Raw genomic sequence first — 12,804 nt, forward strand, 5'->3', positions numbered from 1 at the left:
ATTGCAAATTTCATTTAGGACACAATGTTAAAAAAATTACTGTATTACAATTACTGTACTACCCGATGAATGATGACTGCCAGTAATTCAATGACTTTTACAAAATAAAATTTAGTGGCATGAGTATTTAGTAATCAATTGATATAACACCTCATTTATTTTGTATTTTTAAATTTTGTGTGCATTTTACGACCCTCCTTGAGGCTTCAGTTTATTAACCGTGGGGCGTTGCAGATGACATTTCATCATAATTGGAAGCAAGCATGAAAAAAAAAAAAAACGTGCAATGTTAATGTCAATACAGTTCATGGAGTAAAGTCTCTCAGCTGTGGAGGCAGTGATCCAAAAGAGTGAATCAAAACCTTGAGTGCAAGTCCGATTCCATATCGACTTAACAACTTGTAGCAACTGCGTGGCTACATCCCTCCTCGGGCGCCTTTTCTTATCTTTTGCTTGTTTTGCAAGTCAATGTTGACCTTCCGTCTGCGGATGACTCAAGCTTCAAGACCTGCTTTTTATTTTTCATGATAATAAATTTCCTTCACCGTGTGTTTTTTTTTTTTTTCCTTTCCACACCCGTTAACTTTTTCCAAATGAATCACACCAAATTTAAAAGTAATTACAAAGCTATAATTCATCGCGCAATATCCTCGCTTGTTGTTTTGCATGCATTAACATCGACAGTGTCGGGCGGGTCACCGCAGGTAAAGCAAACCAAGCATAAATTCACTGCCGGTGCTCGTAAACATACTTGAACGAGAGAATTAAAAAGCCATCTCTAAGGCCCAACTCTGACCGAGGATTGCCTTGCCTTGTGAACCCGGTGGTTGTCATGGTAATGCCACAATTTTTATTTATTTTTTTGGCATCTATTCTTATCTTCACTATGCAGAGTGGGAGTTTCCCGCACCCGACAGGCCATCTTAGTTTATTTCCCTTCTTAAGCCTTTTGTCCTTTTTATAATTGTTATTATCGCTTACAGGCAGCAATCATTTGAAGAATTAATTTTGGCATTTAATCTAATTGAAATTTGTACCTTTTGTGGGAACATGTCAGGCATTTGTCGAAGTGATTCATTCAATTAACAAAATGAGGGAAGTGAATGATTACTGTGATGTTGTGTTCAGGGTATCACCATTTTTTTTTTTTTTTGAAGTCAAATCATTTACATTGTGCCTAATTAGTTTTCTAGCCGATTTTGTTCTCACTGCAGTTAATAAATAAATGCAACAGTTTGTCACAATGACTGCGTATGGAAAGCATGAAAAATATGACGCAGTCGATTGTGGTAATAAGCAACAATTTTGAGAAAACAGACGTTGATCTTGAGTCATGCGGTGAATCAGCTTCCTCCGAAACACATTTTCGCAGTTTCGTATCTGGAAATAAATCATCTGCCATCAAAAGTCCTTTGTCACTTGATAGATTGAGGTGTCACAAAAACAGTCCTCAAAAAGTTGTTTTGTTGAACGCAACCTACGCTCTACAGCTGCAACATCCCGAATGGATTTGCAAGTGGACCCCCACGAGCGATTATGCGTCATTGTTTGCCATTCCTCCAGAGTCGCAACAGGTGTTCGACTTGAGCGCTTTTCATTATCCCCCCCCTCCGCCATTCCTCGACTATCTTGATTGGCGTGTGTGCGCGACGGCTCGTGGTGACTGGCACGGTGGCCGTCGCAACCCACCTGTGGTCCATTTGGGTCTGATGGCTACTGATTGGGTTCAAACACTCCTCCACAGTAGATGCCATTAGAAGATTGCTTTCATCCCCCATGTGGACCACCGAGACGAAGAGAAGCGTAATTCTCACTCTCGCGGGATTTCCCAAGGCTCGGCGTTGCATTTTCCTGTTTACCTCTCTCGCCGTCATCTTCGCGAGCGAATATACACAACCCCTAAAGCAAATATGGCAAAATTGTATTTGCCCGCTCTCAGATGATTCCCTTCAAAGAAGGAGATGTGAAGAGCGATTGGTTGTGCGGCACTTCAGCATGCCATCTTATCTTCGCCCATGCAGCATGCTAATCAAAGGCGGTCAAGCCCCGCTATCTCCCCTTTGTGATCCCGGGCTTTGTCTAAGCTCCCCGCTGTCAATGACTTAAAAGGTGCAGCCCATGCCTTCTAATCTCATTTCTGTCAGATTGGGCAGCAATCTCTCCAGCGTCCCCGTAGCTGTTTGCTATGAGTCGGCTTTGTAGGCGGGCGCGTCTTTTCTCCAATGCATGCAGAGTGGTTCGTAGCCGCAGATGCAATTGGGGCCACTGCGGCGCTGCGAACGAGAAGGCGACCAGACGCCTGCGATGTAAAGCGAAGCTTGTGATGATGTTGACGGTTGACAGGAGCCATCCATCTTCTACGGTGCATCCTATGGTGGATGATTTCGTGTCAGCCAGTTGTCAAAACAACCATGCACACTAAAACTCAAAGCGACGGAACATTGACCAGCCTAGCCTGTCTGAAGTGAAACTTGATGCGGTCCACTTGCGATTAGTCCTCGAGGGTCGGTGTCTTCCGTGTTTTCGATGTCTTCCACCTCCAACAAATCCTGATCATTTCCATCAGGTGTGTTGGAGAAAATAATCTGTGAACCAATAATTGGAAAATTTAATCAGAAAGCACAGATCTACGGGACTCGGTGAAGGGAAACCCAAGGCCCGGGGGCCAGATCCGGCCCATCACGTATGTGGCCCACAAAGACAAATTGTGCATCGACTTCATGTGTCAATACCAAAATTACAAATTGCCTTCACTTTTAACAAATAGAAAATTGCGAGCAATTTTTATTAGCATTCATCTATTTAAAATATTTGAACAGTTTTTACTGGTCTCTGATTTCAAAACTAGTTATTCATCAGTCTCTATCGTCTCGAGGTCTCACGTTTAGATAACAGCAAGAAAACCTCTCTTGCTCTTTGGTTGTTCTTTTGTAGATTTTTTTCTCAGTTTCTGCCACAACTGTATATTTCTACCACATACGTCCTCCCTCCCTCCATCCACCCATCATTCCTCTTTACAGGACCACCTCTCACTTCTTCCTGCCGCTTTTATCTTCCCTTTTCTCATTTTTAATACACCTGCAGGTGTCGAGAGCTTTTTGCAGCTTCTGCCTTTCCCATTCCTTCTTCTTCTCTGCTGCCCGGTTCCTCTCCGAGGAATTAGCCGAGCTAGCCAGAGTGAGAGCGAGAGGGAGGGGTGGAAGGTAGGCGATGGGATGTGAGCGATTGGAGTGACCATCAAACGAGGCGAGGATGAATAGTAAACCCGAGATAGAAAGAGAGCGGCAGTCTAACGCCGCACTAATTAAATTCCACTCCACCTCCCCCTTCTCTCTACCGAGTCGACTTACCTGTGGCCGCCGTCGTGTGCGATACGGAAAGACGAGGAAGAGCAGATGAACGGTAGACGTCGGGCTAGAAAATGGACAAACAGAAGAGGAAATTTGAATTTTGAAAGCAACAGCTGCAATGTGGCCATGTTGATCAAATTCCATACTGTTGTGTTTTCTCATGTTCGAAAACCAGACAAAAGTAATATACAATAAGCCAGGCTCATATTTTTGAGCACAAAATAAATTAGCCGACTGAACGACACCGCTTATTTATATGTTAACCAAACTTTTAGAATAGTAAAGAAATGAATCGTGAATATTGAAAGATCGCGTGGAGGAATGTTTTTTACGACTCGTATTAGTCACCTTCCATTCTAAAGAGTCAAATGGGATTTGCACAGTCGGAGTCTTGCATCCACTTTTGTTTGCTCCTCCATTATTGCGCACTTGTAGCTGTGCACTCCAGTTGTGTTGTCAAGTAGGGGGTGGGGTGTTTCCCTCTGTGTTCATTACTTGACCCCCCCCCTCAGCACGATCCACGTCACCTCCCTCCCTCCACCCCACAGCGTCCATGAATATTTAACCACCCTCTCCCCTTCTTCCATTCTTCTTCTTCAACCACCTCAAGTCACTTGTGTGTTTGTAATGATAAACATTCGAGAGTTACTCCACTATAAAATTGTTTGCTTTTTTTTCCAAAAGTATCGGAATAGTGAGGCCTGAGTATGAATTTTTAGTAGACTGAATTTAAATTTGGCATCACTTCCAGGTATTTGCATTTTAGATAAGGGATGGGCAATTTTATTTTTTTAAAGTGGTACACATTGATGGCTTTTTTGTCCTTGCTCGTTAAATAAATCATTGTTGTTAATTATCGTAACAAATACTGTATAAAAATTAAGAAAATTAAAAGTATATAAACGTATAAATATGATTGATTAAAAATATGAATATAAAAATCCATTCAATAGAGGAATATTTTGTTTGATTTGACCTTATTTTCCAACCAAAGCACCTTTGCATTATCAATCCCATTTACTCCCTGGAGGGCCACACTCGCAATGCACTTTGCTACTCTATTTCTTTGAGGTTTTTATAAAAGCCAGAGCAAAAATTCCTTTTTTTTCTTTCAATATTGTAATTTCATCATCCATGGCGAGAGATGAAACTGCAGCCCGGTTCCTATATATTCATTGTCTGTCGAAGCTCCAGGGAATAATCGGGTAAGAGAATTATTTTGTCAAAATGTCTGTCATCGACATCCATGCCATTTTTGGTCAGTCAGCTCCAAAATAAAAATTGGCTTGGAATGATTAAGTTCATCGGGACTAAAAAAAAAAAAAAAGGAGGATTTCATCCAGGGAGATGCTTGAAGTTGCCACTAAAGGGTAGAATAAAAAAAGCAATAGTGGATTTATGTTTTTCTATATGGTGCTATATGTATCTACTCAGTCCAAACGGATGCTCTCCCCCTTTCCTCCTCACCACCAAAAGGCGCCACGGCAATCACGATGCATTCACGTTGTACGCTGGAGCCACAATCGGGACGCGGGGCACGACTTTCCTTGAATTTTTTCTCGCTCGTGTCTGGGGGAGGTTGAGCTGTTGCAAAAATCACAATCATTTTCAGGGTCCCCGTGTGTGCCTTTTTGGCAGGCAGCCCTTTTACCTTCGCGTATCCATACCTCAAGGATGCAAATTCATCCCAGTTGGTGAAATGCGATGAAAGCAGAGCTGTAATGACTTCCAACAAGTTGTCATCTCTTTATATGGAAATGTGGTGGACATAGAGGGAAAACATATTTTTCTCAATTTATCTCAAAAGCACGGTACAATAGAACACCCAGAAAAGAAAAAAATCCATCTATTATGCTTAGGAAGGAGCATTTTTTTTCCTGCCTACACGGGATTGTAACCAAAGGAATATTGGCATTTATTTTCTGTCGCAAAATGTCACAATCGGCATCCCGTAGGTTTATAATGAGCGCACTTCCGGCAATAACATGAATGGCAAAACCTTAACGAGGTAGAGTAGAAAGCAAACTGGCTTACTTACAGAATGCCATCTACTCACTCCAAGGTTAAGTTGACACAATTAACAAACAGCCTTCAAAGTTGTTAATTTGCCGCAAAGTGGCTTACCTACCACACTCGAGTATTCATTGAGCAAATTGTTCGCGTCCCGCTCTTAGAGCCGATGGTTTTGAATTTTTGCGCTTTTTTTTTTTTTTTTTGTATTTCCATCACTCCAGTGCAAATATGCCAAGAAATGGATGATTTTTACCGGTTGCAGGTGCACGTCAAGGTACTGCTTGCTTGTTGATTGGATTTTCTTTCTATGAACCTTAAAACGTTGCAGCTCATAGAAAAGCTGTGTGAAAGTTCTCTCATGGTCAACCCCCACCCCTCCCTCCCTCTTTTCCATCCGCCCCCCGGTCTGAGACTTATGCGGCTGCACCGGTTCCCATCAAGGACCTTGTCAAGGTCTGTTTATGCTCAGCGCTTTGACTTGTTTGGGTAGATTCGATGTAGCGAGCTGACATTTGCAACGGTGGAATCGACAAGCGATGTTGATATTTTCAGATTCCACAACGCAACCCGTACACACTCAACTCCCTAGTGAGACCTCTAAGCTAACACACTAAAATTAAGAAATATATAGCACAGACTGATTAAGTCATGGAATTGCAGAGCAACTGCAGGAAACACTCCATGGGTTAGGCTTCAGTTTCTTTGAATCCCACAACAATCTCACAGGCATGATGGAAATGCTAATTACTTATTGCAAGGTCACACAGACATAAAAACATTTTTACCGTACAGGTTAGGATTTTTAACATGTAACTGCTCAGGCCCACACAGTGACTAGTCACTACCGATTGGGTTTGAAATAGTAGTTTTGTGTTGTCAAATGTTGTCATTGATTGGCTTGCCTTGATTGGCTATGATTTAACTGTAGCCACTCCCACAACGGCGCAGCCCACCTTCTCCCAGATTCGTCTACCTTGTCCAAAACCTTCTTTAGTAATAAATGGGTTAAAATAACACCTTAGACTGAGCAACTATGTGACTTTCAGAAATGCACTCTCATAAAGGACAGTGGGCGGGGCTATGGTGGCCTTATTAAAACATCCCATAATGCACTGCACCAAGCCGTAGCGCAGACAGCAGTAAAATACTTCTTGAAGAACAGCTTTGGAAGGTCGTAAAGCATATTTGTCCCCTAAGATTTCTGATTTGCCTTATTTTTTTTTCAAGCCATTACAGATTTATCCTCACACACGCCACTGTTTGTTTAAATGTCATGCTATCGTTAAAAGTCGCTGCCGTCTCACTGATTCATTGTCACACGTTTGTCTGTGGTTAGCTTTTTTTCTGCTGTGAAAAAAATAGACAGGGGCGCTTGTGAGACCTGTTAAAATTTAAGCCGACTTTCTTTGACTGTTTTCTGCTCCTCGTCCCTTTTTTTAAAAAAAACATAAAATTGAGTTATTCCGCAGCCAGGCAATCACTCAAGACCTCAGTTCTGCGGTTCCTTGCCCTGATTGGTACTGCATACTGGTGAAGACATCACTGAGCACAAACTGCTTGTGGCGTACGGACTAGTCAATTAGTACTACTACTATACAGAAAAAAAAATCGGTAACGTCATCGGCGACTAATCGACTTGACTAAATCACATAAATATCGTTTGGAAAAAAAAATCTACAATCCCTTATAGGAATATTGCAAAATCCATATAAAATAGCTAAATGAATTCATGGAGAGAAGCTGATCAAGCATTTGGAGATACAATTGAAAAAAAACCTGCATGCAAGGACACGCTTTGAATACAGCCAGGCTGGCGGCTGCATAGAAATGCGCAACTCTTTTTATTTTTTGTGCCGTCATATACACAAACGTGAGTAGGCAGCTATTTTTCCCCTTGACATGGAGAGACAATACCAGAAAACGAGACAAGGAGCAACTTCCTTGAATATTGAAACTTAAGTTCATATCATGTTACAATTAACAGAATCGAATATTTACATTTTATGAGTGCAAAGAAATATTCTCCCCATACCGCCGTTTTTGTTTCAAGTCAACTACTTGTCAATCCATCTCATCATTATTTAGTTTGTTCGTGCGGGGATTTCAAACTCCCCAACAATGATAAGCCACTGTCGGGCACAAAAGCCTTTTTCTTATAGAACGCTATTGAGATGACGATCATTCTTCACCAGGGATCACACAGGAGGGATTTTTTCAAAATGTCAACCTCGCAGTGTGATTGCCCCGCGTGATATGGCCATTGCATTTCATAACACCTCTGATTTACAGTTGGGCTCAAATCCACACGAAGGTCCCCGTCGGAGCGGCAAACTCCGGGCACAGACCCGCTCCAACGTCAACACTCACGAGTACTCGCGCATCTGAGCGAGCTTGCTAAATGATGAGCTAATGTAAAAATAAAAGTATATGCAGTACACTATATATACTAATAACTCATCTATCTCTACCTGACGCCATATTGTTCCGACTAAACGAGGGCAAACGAGGACACGGCGAAAACAACAAATTCGCCTTAATCCGGAAAAAGCACCTCCATTAGACAGCCGTGGAAACAATATCATATTTGCGCTGGGAGCAGAACAGCGATACTTTGCAATCCAAGTGACATACGGACAAAGCTATTACTGCTCTTGCCGTCGACGGTCGTAATGAGAATGCGACGAGGGGTCCGGACCTTTCCGCAATCGCTGACTGGCTCATTGCAATTGGGTTAATGAGGTTCCCACTATGTTTTCATCTTGAGTAAAAACATCCTGGCTTTCATGCAAATGATTTTCTATATAGTCCTTTTTTTTTTCTATAGTCCAAGTTGCTCCAGGGATTTTCTAATGTGAAATAATGTCTTTTTCTTGTCGAACGTTGCCAGTGAAATAATTCAGGCCTTTTTCCTAACACTCTAGTCGTTAAATGATTAGCACAAAAGGTATTCATATAAACACCTACACGAAAGAACGCCTCGGTTGGATTGTGTCATGATGCCCGCTCTCCATAAATACGATATCAAGTCCCTTTTCTCGTGCTTTTTAGGCCTAGCTGTGAAAAATAATTTCTACTTTGAAGACAATGGAACATCTAGGGCTCCTACGCAGCATAACATTGCGTAATCCTCTTCACATGCTGCCAATCTTTCCATTCCTCCCAATGTGGTTAATGCAAGCTCACTCCATGAGGGCCTTTTGTTCTGTTCATAAAAGTAATGCTGCTGTGTGAATGAGATTTGTCAGAGGGTCAGTGCTCGCCCCTGGAGGCTTGTTGTTGCTTTGAGGCGTAATGAAGAGCAATATGTCACCAACCATATGGTTGCCGTCATGGTGTTAGGGACGCTTGGCGCTTGCTGAGACTGGACGGCCTGTCAATTTTTATTTTTTTTCCCCCCCCACTTGTCACATTAGATACAAAAAGAAAAGGGAGAATACAAAAGATTTTTGAAAAGTTAAAATGCGGATGAGCCGTTTTAAGTTGTAATAACAGTGTTCACCACTAGATGTCTGACATCGCTTAAGAGCAACTCTAAAACCGGACTTATATAAGTACTGTAACAGGATGTAAAAATAGTCAGATTTTGGCTTAGCGGCTTTGTACTGTAAGGAAAAGAAGAATATATTGCAAGTGGGATGAATCAAGTTGCTTCCTCTGATGGAACCCGCGCTACGAATCTCTAATGTTTGATTAAAAACCGCACAGGCTAATTCTCATGTTGCCATTTCGACTTCATCACCAACTCTTGGCAAAGAAAATAAGGAAGAACTTTATTAAACTTATATTAAGTTTTGTATTGTGAAACCCTCATCCTAGCATCTAACCATATAACCTCCTGGAGATTTATTTGTGCACGTCAAAACTCGCTGAGGGGGAAAAAAGCCTCTTGTGCAATCACATTGCAGTAAATTGCGTTGTATTCACCAGATGGCCACACCGGTGCAATCTAATGAGACCCAATGGAGACAAGTCTTATACAAAAACATCTTTGCATTTTCTATCATATTTAATTCAATACTCTCCGACCAATCGAAACTGAGCAGCATCATCTTCGTGTTCTGGCTAGCCAGGCCGAGCCTCGTGCCAACAAGGCTGCGACAGGCAAGCCAACAGACGGCTCGGCCGTTCATCGGTTCGGGTCAGCGGCTGAGAGTCCGGCCCGAGAGGACCTGCTGGGCGGACAGACTGTTTAGCCGCATCGAGTAGACAAATGGGGCTGCCCGTTGCCCCGGGGATGCGGGGGGGGGGGGCATCTGATGGACTCAAGGGTCAGCTGGAGCGAATCGTCCATCAGCGTGGGACTGTCGTTTGAATCGAGGGGACATTTTTGCGGTCGTTTGTTCGCCAGGTTCGGTTGAGCGTTTTAGACCGTCCCTCATTTGGTCAACCTGACTTGACAGAAAGAAATAATATATACTGTCAAGCACACGGTGTTTAGAGCCCAAAAATATGACATCAATTTCCAAATATTTATGGACCCGCTTGTGTAAACAGTAAACAGAGCGATATCGTCATGATGCACCAAGCGATGAAAAATTTTCCTTGAGCAATTTTGCGTCCAAATGCCGGCAGCGCCTGCATGTTCAAAGGGCTTTAACAAATAGTCTGTAATGACAGCAAAGACATTTACGCTAATGACCTTATTCATTTCACGCCATTACAATTACAGCCTTGGAGTCAGCCATTATTTTTGCCTCTTGTTTTTTTTGTGAGGTACGTCATTCTTTTTCATCTCACTTGCCGCTATTCCTCAGGGGGAGGCATCCAAAGCATAGACATAAATATCCATTGAGATTTGAGAAAGAGGCAAGACGCACCGCCTAATTAGCTCTTTTTTTATTTTTTTGTATTTTTTGCGGCCCAGGGAGCTTGGGTCGTGAGGGATGAGATGTGTTTAACGGATGATGTACGTGCACAGCGATGGACCCCACTGAGGCAAATTATCGGCACAAGCAGAAGGCTGCATCTCATAAATACATCTACATTGATTTGGACTTCCCGCCGCCATGGTCATAACTCTCACAGTACGGACAGTGCCGGTTGGCCTCCAAGAAGCTAAAATGAACGCGGTTAACGATGACGAAGCTTGCCATCTTGCACGTCGGTGAACCCCCCCCCCCCGCCACAAGTTGTGAAAAATGGCCCTGAATTTGAACTCCCGTTGATTATAAGCAAATGTTAAAGCTGGACAGTTCATTGACATTTATTGTAGTTCTTTTAAGTGATATTTAAGTTCAGCTTTGGTAGTTGAATAAACACAAAGTTTTTAGAGCTGTGAATAAGTTTATTCATTGGGATTTCAGGATCAATCAAACTAATAAAATAAATCAAATCAAATATTTTGTTTCCGGAATTTTACCATGTGTAACCCTAAAAATAAGAGGACTAAAAAAATTGTAACTTGATCGATAGCAAATCGGGGAGCTCCTAATATATACGTACAAAAGGAAAATCAGCTTTAGAATGGCAATCTTTTAGCTAGGCGTATAATGTGTGTTATTCTGGAGAAATTACGGTAATTTACTGCAAATGATTTTGCTGACCCCAGAGTAACGACTCCCGGAGACCCTGCGAGTGAGTCCCCGGATCGCAGTTTGGAAAGCAACGAATAGCACGAGAAGGAAGAATATTGCATGATTATGCTCTTTCCTGCGGGAGGAATTCCTCCTTAACATCAGAGCGGAATGTAGCCGACATACGGTCGAGTTGCTTTGCGGCAGGACCTCTAATGCGCCGGGTGCTATGTATCAGCACCTCGCATTACGGCGGCGGTCCAGCGCGCCGAGAGAAACTTTGAGCGTGACGTGAATGAGTGATGCTCCACTAGCTGCGTCCTGTTTATTCTCTGCCCTTTATTTATAGCCGCCACTGATCAGCGGTGGAAAAATACAACCGCTAGAGCAGTGACAAGGAACATCTACTGACGCGACCACGGCTCTCTCAACGATCAATACGGGTCTCGCACTGTCAAAGCGCGATAATCCCCGACAGATTGAACATGGCTTCAAATCCCTCGACTGTAAACGGAACGGGAAGGTCTGCTTTCTCGTTACGGTCCGCCGATCAAAATCAACACGTTGGCCGACATGAAACGGCAACTCTCGAGCGCTCGAGTGCAGTCCTCTCAGTTCGATGAATGATCCTCCCGAATTGGGAAGACGGCACACAATAGTGTTGTCGCAGGGGCTTTAGGCGCAGCCAATCCCATTATGTGGCAGCGCCAGTCATGACCTCACTTAGCGCTCGCCGGCGCCATCCCATCAGCTGTGATGAACAGGTGGGGGAACCGGCACGGGCTCCTGGGCTGATTTGAATCCTAGGTGGACGTCCGCTCTTGATGATGCCTGCGAGGGTTCGCGCCATCACGTCTTTATTGCCTTGTAAAAGCGGGATAGCTGATATGCATGGGGGTTTATTGGACAGCTCGGCAGAGCTGTGAGACGATTGTTGGAATTACGATAGATTTACGATTACGACTGCTTATAAGGAAAAATACCTGTCTTTTCACATTATTGTTTCATTTAAATTAAGTGTCTGATACCTTGTAACTTTTTTTTACATTTCAATAAAATACAATTCAAAAGTAGTGTAATAGGTTGTTGGAGTTGATATTTTAGGATGTTATTTAAAAATAAGGTGTGGTCAGCAAGGTTTGTGGAAAAAATGGTGCGATCTTGACATTAAAAATTATTTACCTTTAGTTTTAGTTTTGAATGAGGGGAAAAAAAATCCAAAGTAAATGACATCTTGCAAAAAAAATTCAAAAATTCAAATGAAAAAATACAGCCAGCCAAAAATTGCCCCCAGTTGGATTTTGGTCACCTCTTATTTTAAGGCTAAAATTACATTTTACTGCAATCAATTCATTTAGGACGCCACTTCCTTTCATCTTTTACAGCACTTTAATTGGATTGTTTTGCTTATTAAGACTTGAATGAATTATTTAGTCTGTCTACAGCATTAAAGTTTACTTGACAAAAATAATCCTCTCCTAATCTGATCTCTTTTGCCACACGTTTTTTGTCACAATTAAAGCAGATACATGAATCGCCATCCAAAATGAAGGGAATAAGCCTCCGTCCACCGCCTCCACGAACTTAATACCCCATTTAAAAAACAAGATTATTAAAAGGTAACGACTCAGATTTAGTGCGCGTCAAATTCGCTTTGCTCGGCTAGAAGATGATACATGTTTCTTTCAACAACCCAAAGCGATTTAATATTATATCTAAAATATATGAACACGCTATAAACTTGAATTCGGACACCGTCTTGCCTGCATGCTTGCCACTTTGGACCGACCCGTTCATGCAGCAGTGCAGGTGGTTCCACGTGTCTGCTCGAGATTAATCAGATGCCGGGAAATTCAATAAGAGCCTGCTGCTGAATCCGGCCTGTGCTGATCCATCAGCCGAGCGGGGGACTCAACTGAGTCCACATC

The 12,804-nt window shown here is 42.6% G+C and overlaps 1 protein-coding gene and 1 long non-coding RNA gene across 2 annotated transcripts in view; one reads left to right on the plus strand and one right to left on the minus strand.

The window, feature by feature from the left end:
* LOC119134446 (glutamate receptor ionotropic, delta-1-like) overlaps positions 1-12,804 on the plus strand; it is a 132,235-nt gene that overhangs the window by 31,167 nt on the left and 88,264 nt on the right. The window lies entirely within an intron of this gene.
* Positions 5,855-9,737, minus strand: LOC119134447. The gene is made up of 2 exons (XR_005100340.1): positions 7,301-9,737; positions 5,855-7,037 (listed from the first exon to the last, which is right to left on the minus strand). It is a non-coding gene; the product is annotated as an uncharacterized LOC119134447 (long non-coding RNA).

Source organism: Syngnathus acus, chromosome 15 (assembly GCF_901709675.1).
Source record: "Syngnathus acus chromosome 15, fSynAcu1.2, whole genome shotgun sequence".
In the NCBI taxonomy this organism is placed as follows: domain Eukaryota; kingdom Metazoa; phylum Chordata; class Actinopteri; order Syngnathiformes; family Syngnathidae; genus Syngnathus; species Syngnathus acus.